The sequence below is a fragment of the Pieris napi genome, chromosome Z, assembly GCF_905475465.1.
Source record: "Pieris napi chromosome Z, ilPieNapi1.2, whole genome shotgun sequence".
Lineage (NCBI taxonomy): Eukaryota > Metazoa > Arthropoda > Insecta > Lepidoptera > Pieridae > Pieris > Pieris napi.
In genome coordinates, this window is record NC_062259.1 from 11,043,403 (window position 1) to 11,054,855 (window position 11,453).

The window sequence follows — 11,453 nt, forward strand, 5'->3', positions numbered from 1 at the left end:
ATAATCAAAGACTGGAAAAGGAGTCATTATAGTCAATAAAGTTCAGTTTACATTTGAAAAATTAAATAAATAAATATTTATTATTATTCTCTTACATTAATTATAATATAAATGCTATTATTATTCTAATGTTGTTTTTAAATTATGTCCAATACCGTAGCATCTTCGGTGGGCAACTTCATTCTGTTAATTTTGTGTAACGGTGCGCGCGCATCGTAAAATTTCACTCTCATCAATTTTTCACAACGCGCCTACAGAAGTATAACTTCAAAAAGTGAAAAAGTAGATCTTAAACGAGAAACTAAAATACTGAGAAACTGTGCGGCTGTCAGAAAGCAATGATATGATAAGTAATAAAAAAAGCAAAGAACCAAAAAACAAGGAGGAGAAGAGAAAAAGGAGAAGAGAAGAGGGCGCCCTAGAAAATGGTATATAGAATATAAAGAAGCGATATCAGGAAGGGAATGGAGAAAGTGAGCCATAGATTGAGAGATTTGGAAAACGCTGGAACTCTGGTTTTTACCCGAGAAGGGTTTTCAATCAATGGTAGGTACTGAAGGAAGATTTATAAATGTAAAATGCATATTGTAAATAATTGGTTATTATTATTAAGTCCATTTTTAGATTTTTGTATCTGTATGAATAAATTATATTTGATTTTATTCAATTTTGGATCGATTAGATGTTTCCTATCGCCGAATAATTAAACGTATAGAAAATGAATTATTTATATCTATGTGAATATTATATATAACTAGCTGACCCGGCAAACGTTGTTTTGCCATGTATATTATTTCTAGGAAACATTTTTTTAGTTTAATAAACATAACTATCTACTATACAAAAAAAATAGGGGTTGATCGTAGAGGGCAAATTTTGAAAATTTAGCGTTGTATGTATATTTGATGCCACATAATAAAAAATAAAATTTTATCCAAAAACTAATTTTTTTTTTGGGTCGTCACGTCTAAGGGGGTTTAAAGATAGATAATAGCCGATTTTCAGACTTACTGGATATGCATAAAATAATTCTTAAGAATCGGTCGAGCCGTTTCGGAGGAGTATGGGAACGAACATTGTGGCACGAGAATTTTATATATTAGATTATATGCACAGTACAAAAGGAGTTAGAAGTATCAAATCAATCGTTTCTCCAAGCTCCTTTTATAAAATTCACCTCAGCTGTTTATTAATGCTGTCTTAGACTTATAATCACAAAAGCCCTTTATTATAGTAGCCTTTCTCGTATTTGTCCAGCGCTTAAACATTTTCGATAGCGATATCTCAAACTGCAGTTTAACCTCCCCAAGGGACCTTGGTATATCACAAATCGTTCCATAACCCGCTAGGAATCTAGAAATAACCAATTCATACTAAATTTTCAGATTCTCCTGAATAATCGTCAATTGTATGGTATATTTTCGGTAAATAAAACATATTTCAATCTAAGTCTAAATTTGGAACACTGTATAAATACGACGTTCCACATTTTCTCTCCTTAATTCTAATTATTTTGTATCTCACGGAGGGCGGTTTAATGAGTTTGATATTAGTTGATTCTACGTTAGTTATTTTCAAGTAAATTTATGATAAAATTTAAAATTATTTTCTGTAATCAGTTGGTTTTCGAAAATCTCGGGCTTCACAATTAGTAAGAAAAGGGTTTGGACATTTTGCCTATTTATTTATAACTATTTAAATAACTTTATAATTTTCTTTAACCTATAATTATTAATTATTAATTGTCAACAATTATTATTAGGTTTGTTAAGTATAGAACATGTGAAGTGTTACACATTTTTTACTGAAAAGGGTCCCCACCAAATCTTACTACAAATTAGTTAAAACAAATAAATATTTTTTTTAATTTATATCATTAAGGAAGCTTATAAATCAACATATTAAATTTGTTAATTAAAGTGTATATTTAACTTTAAATGACACCTGATATAATATAAAATTCAAAGTTACATGATAAAACAAACATAGTAATGTTTGTGTAATATGTATAATGTTTGTTGAGTTCATATCGAGTGTTAAAGTACCATAGAGTTTACAGCAAGGGTGCAATTATTGTATGAAATACAATTTGTAAGTTCTAGTTGGCTTGTTTTTTAATTGAAATAATTATTGTATCGGGAAGCGAAAACGAAGCTTTCAATAATAGACCAGTGCCGATAATTTTTGAAACCTAAAAAAATTACAGTAGGATGAAACCCATTAGAAAAGCAGGGGAATATAATCAAAATGAAAGGAAAAATAAATTACGGTCGATCTGAGGTCGGGAAGGGTGAGGGGGGGAGTTTTAAGGGTAAAAAACGGTTTATCTCGATTTCCGGCAAAACTAAAAGTCCTATTGAAGAAAAATAAATGGCAAAGTTGTAGGTAATAAAAAGATCTAAAACTTTTGTATTCACACATTTTTCACATAACCTCAAAATTTATGTGAAAAATTCAAAAAACCAAGTTTTTGGTTTTTAATTTTTATCTTTTACAAAATTTATTTTTTTCCCACGAAATTTGGTGAAAACTTACCTTTCTATGTCCCAAATACGCTGTAATTTATTTGATTAAAAATATTTATTTGTTCACCTTATTTTGAATTAATATCGAAAAAACACCCTAATTTTCAATCGAAAATTCTGACGTCAAAATTTCAGCTTTTTTCAAAAAGTTGGTGTGCTTTTAGTTCGTTGAAATCTCTTCTTTCCTATGGTAAAAAAATATATATATATTACCATAGTAAATCTTCTCAGAAAATGCAAAAAATCGTATGCAGTAACGCCCAGACCCGTCATCCCCTTCCCTACTTCTCTATAAATCTTCTTTAAATTAAAATCAGATGCCTATTTATTACTATTTTAAGATAACTTATATATACCTGAGTGACCTAAAAAAAAAATTTAGCCTTTAGATGGGCTAAAATTTTCGTATTTCATAGAGAAGTAAGGAAGGGGGTGACAGGTCTGGGCGTTACTGCATACGATTTTTTGCATTTTCTGAGAAGATTCACTATGGTAATATATATATTTTTTTTTACCATAGAAAAGTAGAGATTTCAACGAACTGAAAGCACACCAACTTTTTGAAAAAAGCTGAAATTTTGACGTCAGAATTTTCGATTGAAAATTAGCGTGTTTGTTCGATATTAATTCAAAATAAGGTGAACAAATAAATATTTTTAATCAAATAAATTACAGTGTATTTGGGACATAAAAAGGTAAGTTTTCACCAAATTTCGTTAAAAAAAAATATTTTTGTTAAAGATAAAAATAAAAAACCAAAAACTTGGTTTTTTGAATTTTTCACATAAATTTTGAGGTTATGTGAAAAATGTGTGAATACAAAAGTTTTAGATCTTTTTATTACCTACAACTTTGCCATTTAACTTTCTTCGATAGGACTTTTAGTTTTGCCGGAAATCGAGATAAACCGTTTTTTACCCTTAAAACTCCCCCCTCACCCTTCCCGACCTCAGATCGACCGTAATTTATTTTTCCTTTCATTTTGATCATATTCCCCTGCTTTTCTAATGGGTTTCATCCTACTGTAATTTTTTTCACTTTTTATTTATTTTAAAGGCTATCTGCACTGGTCTATAACGTATATCTTTAAACGTATTTTTGACAAGAACTACGTGATTGAACTAACATCAATTCAAGTTAACATACGTATGCCTTTACTTTTGAATAACCATTTCTTCACACATACAAAATATGAAATGTATTCAAAATGGAGTCTCGCTACTGTTATATTTATGATTCGGCATTACGTACCAACTTTAAATATTTAAATCGAGACGAGAGCTTTGACCAAACAATACAACACTGCTGATTGTTTTCGCAGAAGAAAGAGACGCATATATGCTACAACTTCCGCCCACAACACTGCTATTTGGAGCTGCACTGGGAATTTATAAGCGAAACCTTGTGTTAAGCCTATTGGCTTGTGTGTAAACCTGCAACCTGTCATAAAGACAGAACATACATTTCTGAATCTGCTTTAACTTAGTTTTTGGTTGTTTCAAACTGTTTAGTCTAAACTGTTGAAATTATTTGACGATTTTGTTCCAAATTCAAATCATAATCTACATATTTTATTTAGGGTCTGTTTCACAATGTACGGATAAGTTCCACATAAGTTCCAAATTAGCTATTTATTACTTATTTGTAGGATAAACACTATTGTTGCGTTTCACGACTGTCAGATAGCGGTATTCGTCACATAAAGTCCATCAAAAGTTATGATTCCGATGAATGTCAAATAGAACAATTTATCTTCCAAATAATTTGTGTTGCATAGCTATTTGGTACTTTATCCATACGTTGTGAAACAGACCCTTATTGTACTCAAATTATAATTGAAGGTCTACAAAAAATACAATTATTTAAAATTGAATTGTTTTTGTAAAATGTATTCGACAGAATATTCAATTGAATTTCAAACTTAATATAGATACTTTTCACGCAACGGTTTCTTGCAAGTTGCAAGAACGCGGTGTTTAAATATCAGTGCGGCCTCAGTACTAGTGTAGTATATTTGTATCTCAACTAAAGAATCGTCGTCAGGATAAATAAAGATAGCATAGAAAAAAAGTTGCACGTTTTGTGCAAAAGTTGAATGGTTTGTATTCCTCCTAATTCTCATCAATGTGGGTAAACGCACTCTTTAACATGTTCAAACAGTGTTTCATTAAAAATAGAACCCAGGAGCTCATAGTATATTAATTACAAATCAGATAGATTAAAAATTCTAATAATTGCCGATATGAATAAAATTCATTACAATTACAATATAAAAGTGAAATAGAATTATTTCACTCAGTGAATACTGATTATGATAAAACAATAATAGTATTCAGAGTAAAAGATCCAAATTAATTTTTCATTACCTGGTTGTACTATAAATATATCAATAAAATATGCTAATGTTAAATTAATTATAAAAAAAAGTTTTCGAACGGACATAACAATAACATCATATATATAGACCTAAATATCAATAATATTTATTACTAAAAATAAAGAATTCTGACAAACTATAAATATATGGTTTAAAAAGCAAGTGCAAAATGATAATAATATTGTAAATTTGTGAAAGAGAATCTGCAACACAGTATCACATCTCAGCTGAACTTGACCGTCGCTTAGTTCTAGGAACTAAACAATAATATCACAAGTAATGTGTAGTTTTATTTTTTACTTTTTCCGCCGTCTAGAAATATTTAATCTTTTCCTGGTAACTTTATAGTGATATTTCCTGTTGCAACATCGTATGACCTTTCATATTAACCATTGATTCCACGCAGCCACAATGTTATTATAACTATAATTTCATACGTAATGCCTTTCGAGCTTCAACTTAAATTTCTTGACAGTAAAATTTATTCCCTGCCCTGCGATTCTGTAACTCACTTTTCGAACTCACACAGCGGTTTTCGCATCGGCGGTCGCTCTGAAATCAGTCGTGAAGCAGTCATTTTATGATTTGGCATTCTAATAAACAATAAACTACAAGCTCCCACCTTTTCAGAATGCCAAATTATAAAATGACTGCTTCACGACTGATTTGAGAGCGACCGCCGATGCGAAAACCGCTGTGTGAGTTCGAAAAGTGAGTTACAGAATCGCAGGGCTGTATTTTATATGGTAAATGCTAAAGAATATCAATTATCTTCTGTTTTAAAATAGATATACTGCCGAGATGAGCGGAAAGAAACTTGGTAGTTAATGTTTTAGTACTAATGTGATTCCTGACTTTAAAAGGAAGAATGCAAATATCACTCCTCAAATGGTATTTTAAATCAAACGCTGAATCCGGGCGATTTCGTAAAGCTGCCCAAAACTTGTGTTTAGATCTTTAAATAAAAAAAATACAACAGCGAACTTCCTATAATCACATAATACTTAAACTAGGCGAAACTTATATTGCCTCTAAATATAAAATTTTCGGGACACAGTGTTTGTATATAAGCTCCTAAACGGCTTGACCTTTTGAAATGAAATTTTTGTGTTTACTCGGTAGGTCTAAGTCACAAACATCTTTATGCGTCTCAGTTTCTGCTTAGTGTTGAGGAATCCTCAATTTTTATTTAATTTAGTATCAAACAATATATATATATATATATATATATATATATATATATATACGAGCAGTGTTGGCCTAGTGGCTTCAGCGTGCGGCTCTCATACCTGAGGTCGTAGGTTCGAACCCCGGCTGTGCACCAATGGATTTCTTTCTATATGTGCATTTAACATTGGTTCGAACGGTGAAGGAAAACATCGTGAGGAAACCGACATGTCTTAGACCCAAAAAGTCGACGGCGTGTGTCGGGCACTGGAGGCTGATCAGTGATCACCTACTTGCCTATTAGATTTAAAAATGATCATGAAACAGATTCAGAAATATGAGGCCAAGACCTAACGTGGTTGTAGCGCCGCTGATTTATTTTATTATATTTATCAAACAATATAATCGCTATCTTTTACCTTTTACCATCATCATCATATTTAACAGTGATATTAGTAATGTAATAATCGTCATACAAAACATTTTCTTAGTAAGCTGGTTAGACAACTTAGATGAATGTATTCAAAGGTATATAAATTTCAAACATCGCGCGTGCAGGTGATGAAATGTTTATTTTACATATCGGTTCTTTTAAATCGGCTTGCCTTTTTGATATGATTTTGCTCATTTCATGCTTATATAGCAATTACACTTTGACGTTGAATAAAGCTTTGTAGGAGAAATACCATTCAGTTTGCTTACGATTGGAATCGATTGATCTAAGGTTGTTGATATATCCTCTATTCACTGGCCTTGTGGTTGTGAACTTGATAGTAAAATAAACTTTATCGAGAGACATTCTTAGAAAGCAGTCGATAAAATTTAAACGGTCCACACCAATCCTCAAAAATTTTAGAACACGAAAATTGTTAAGTGTGTACAGTGTACACTGTTATTGTTTAATAGTGTGTACACCGTAGTGGATATGTTAAAAATATGTTGTTCTCTGCATTTATTATTACAAAGAGAATTAAATGTATTATGTGATAATTCGTTTATATACGGGTATGAATTAATTAATTTTGTTTAGTAAATAGTAAAACATATTCATCGAATTTCAAATTCTTCGGGCTTTTAGTAACCGGTTAGAAATACTTAAATTATTTAGGAAGGATTTACGATAATTGTTCAAAAAGATCAACAGAATTTCACTCAAAACTTGACAGAACTTCAATTCACACAATTACGCCCGCATTCGAGGCAAAGAAGGTCTAATTGGAAGAACGAAGTAATTGCCGAACCGCCAGGAGCAAAAAATAATTTGAATTTACACAAAAACCACTATTGGTGATTGATTTGAGGATAAAGTGAGCTTGTTAACCCGTTCTGATACTTCATTACTGATACTTTTTTAATATGGAGTGTTTTGTCTTTTTTCTGTTTTATTTTTTCAACGACAACCTCCAGCTTATAGTGACTCTTTTAATTACTAACCCATTGAGGCGTTTGTGGTACAACACAAATCTTACCTATGACAGCACTGGATGTGGCTTGCCATAAGCTTAATTAAGTAATACACATATAATAAACGTATAAGTAACACAGCGTGCATAATAATAAAGTGAACTTATATATACAATGTAAAACGAAATCGTACAACACAATCGAACAGAAGCAAAGACTATAGAAAAAGATTTAAAAGTTTATCGTGCTAGTTTAATTTTGTTAGCTAAGAAGAAAAACAGAGACAAGGAAAGAGAACGAGATATACCAATCACTTACTTGTGTTTATTTACAATTCTACATACACACGGTAAAGGGGAAAGCTTGAGAGACTGGCGCTGTGATATTAAATTTTATTTTACTTAGTAGTTGTGGACAGTCAATTTCGTTTCGTTTCGAGTGAAGTCTAATAAATCTAGCTGATTATGAAGGGACATAAGCCTGTACGTTTTTAGTTTTATTATATGAATGGCGTTTAGAATCACGAGTGCGGGCGTTGTGTGAATTAAAGTTCTGTCAAGTTTTGAGTGTAATTCTGTTGAGCTTTTTGAACAATTATCGTAAATCCTGAGTATGAATAATTTAAGTATTTCTAACCGGTTACTAAAAGCCCGAAGAATTTGAAATTCAATGAATATGTTTTACTAATTACTAAACAAAATTCATTTAGTATATTCATACTTATTGGATATAAACGAATTATCACATAATACATTTCATTCTCTTTGTAATAATAAATGTAAAGAACAACATATTTTTAACATATCCACTATGGTGTAATTCTCCTACAAAGCTTTATTCAACGTCAAAGCGTAATTGCTATATAATAAGCTTGAAATGAGCAAAATCATATCAAAAAGGCGATTATGTTTTGTAAAAAACGGTAGGTTCCCGTGTTGCACAGACCCCTTTGTTATATTAAGGCATTTCAGACACTAGATACTAACTAACTTTTTAGTCTGTTTTTATAGATTTTTGAAGACATGTTTCAAGTCGCGTGGTGGTCAGAGAAACATCTAACAAACTGCCAGGTTTTATATACTTCATATATTTTCAAGTGATTATTGGTTAAGTCATTTCCAAACCCAAGAGTTTCTCACAATATAAAGCGACCCCATGAATCATTATTCTATCTTTACAGTTATTAGTAATTCGATAGAACGACTATATTAATATTTGTTTTCTTACTTTTGTTTATTTATGATAACGGGCGTTAAACGTAAACTACATAAATTTTTCTGATAAATTTCAAATTTAACACTTAAATAAATCAATACTGGTTTTGTTTACATGCAATAATGGAGATTGGCTGCGATTGCAAAACAACCAATACGTACGAGGATTAACAGAGGCGAAATTTCGATCTCGTAAACGAAGTGAACTCACTACGCTGACCTAACAACTACGAGCGAGCAGGTTCCAGTACCTATCAATTAATAGACGTGGAAAACAGTTTTGTGATACTGAATATGTGTTTTTAGAATCGTAACAAAACTTTAAATATATATTTTTTATAAGAACAAGATTGGATTATATAGTTCATTTCTTTAATAGCACTTTAACTTTTTCTACAGCTGTGATACTTTTTGACATTCAACACCTTTTGACTTTAGTCACCACGCACGCTGTAAAGCATGCGAAACGTCGGTTAAATTTAAAATTATGAAAAATAATTGTAAATACATAACTTTAATCCGGTAAAAAATTGTTTTATTATCAATTGTGTGAAAGACAATACTAAGCACTTTAACTGTTAATATCTGTATGATTTAAAAGTCTCTAGTTACTTAATAAAAAAAAATCAAAAATATTTCTCATTTATATGATAGGTATGCTTCTCTAGAATTTCTCTACTTCTTCTCTTCTTATCTTACGATATGTTAACATACTTTTCTGGCGCTTTTAGTAACACACAGTCCCTATAATCGAAAGCATTCGGTTCTGATTGTTTCAATACAATAGTAGTGTCGCTTTTGAAAGCTCAACAGGATTGCATGAACAAATTGTTTATATTAGTTATTTTAATACTGAACAATGAACTTTTTTGGTAATTTGAAATGCCAAAATCCATTCATGCATAATTTAACAATGATTAAACATTAGTCTTACTATCTATACTCGTATAAATCAAAATGAATCGCAAATTATGTTGCTATGACCGGCTGTCTCAATGGGGTAGCATAGCAAAATGTTGGTTTGTAGCTACATAAAAGGCTAAGTAAAAAAAACATATTAAGGCGAAACGAAATTAACGGGGCCCGATAGGCCTAAATAAATCCTTCATAATACTCCAATTTTTAATATAATTTATGTTATAGAATTCCCAATCTATAAGTCTAATTAATCCATAATCAATTATTACTAATTGTATGCGCTTTGTTATGAATATTATATGAATGCGTGCTCCATAGCTATGCATACTGCCCTGCGATTCTGTAACTCACTTTTCGAACCCACACAGCGGTTTTCGCATCGGCGGTCGCTCTCAAATCAGTCGTGAAGCAGTCATTTTATGATTTGGCATTCTGATAAACAATAAACTACAAGCTCTCACCTTTTCAGAATGCCAAATCATAAAATGACTGCTTCACGACTGATTTGAGAGCGACCGCCGATGCGAACACCGCTGTGTGAGTTCGAAAAGTGAGTTACAGAATCGCAGGGCTGGTGATAGAGGCTAAACATTTGTTTTTTTTTGTCTTTATTACTACGATTAATTCCAAATCATGTCCAGCAATGTGCTACGGTTGCACTCAAAAGCGTTTTGTAAAGCAATAAACTTAGTGATTAAAATAGAGGCGGTAGTTAGTTCTTCTCGACCGTCTTTTGAGAACTCAAATCAGGGGCGTAAATGGCAGTAAATGTAAATTTAGAGTGTTTTTTTAAGCACAACAAATAACATGAAATATATTTTAGCTTTATCATTGATATAAAATTCCACCACGTCCGTTGCTGTACAATTGTGTTTTTGAAGACTTATTGTACGAATCACTATGTGATACTGTCTACTCGGAATATTTCCGAATTATTTTAGATGTTCAAAGCAAGTGCGCACCAATTCCTAAAACTGACAATGCATTGAACGAGCCTGCACTCATGTGAAATTCGCAAATGCTAAAATCAAGCTATTGCTAAAAGTAACTGTAACATAAAACTTTAGAAGTGACCTAATGGATGCCCTATTAGGTCATGGGCACCTTGTTGCGGCTATTTTATTGAACATTCTTTAAGGTAAGAAGGTTTCGAATTAAGTATGTTATTGCCATTTAAAACAATTAAACTTTCTCGACGAAAGTCTTTGGAATATAAGACAATTTTCGTTAAGTTACAAACAATTTGAATGCAGCTATTTCGCTCAAATCTCTAGTTGATATTAAATTATTCGTCATAGAAGCACTCTGACTATCTCGGAATGAATGCGTCGGTACAATTCTTAAAATCACAATGTCGACGGTAAATTACCCCTCCTTGAATAGCACTGAGCCGAGAAGAGCATCTTCACTATTCAGACGCTCTTAAATTTTGTACAAAAGAGTTTCGTTTATAGATAAAAGTTTTTTATTTATATTTTTACCATATTGACCTGAAATATACGATATTATAGAAATCGGATAATATACGAGTACGACATTCGAATTTGGTTTGCGTGTGCTACGTTTCGTAGAGCGTGAATCAAAATGATCCTTTTTAATTTAAATTATATTGTTATTTTAGTGATGTTCATCCACGCAAATCTGGATGGGTAAAACTGTATAGGTTAAATAATAAGGTTTTAAAGTTTTGTTTTGTTACTCTTATTAACATTGTTGTCTACTAAACCTGTAACCATTATTGTTCGTAGATTAGAAGCACCACGGATTGGAAGATTTTGTGAAGCTAAGAACCAAGCCCATTTGGTACCTACTTGCCAATATAATAGGTTTATTTATCAACGTAAAATT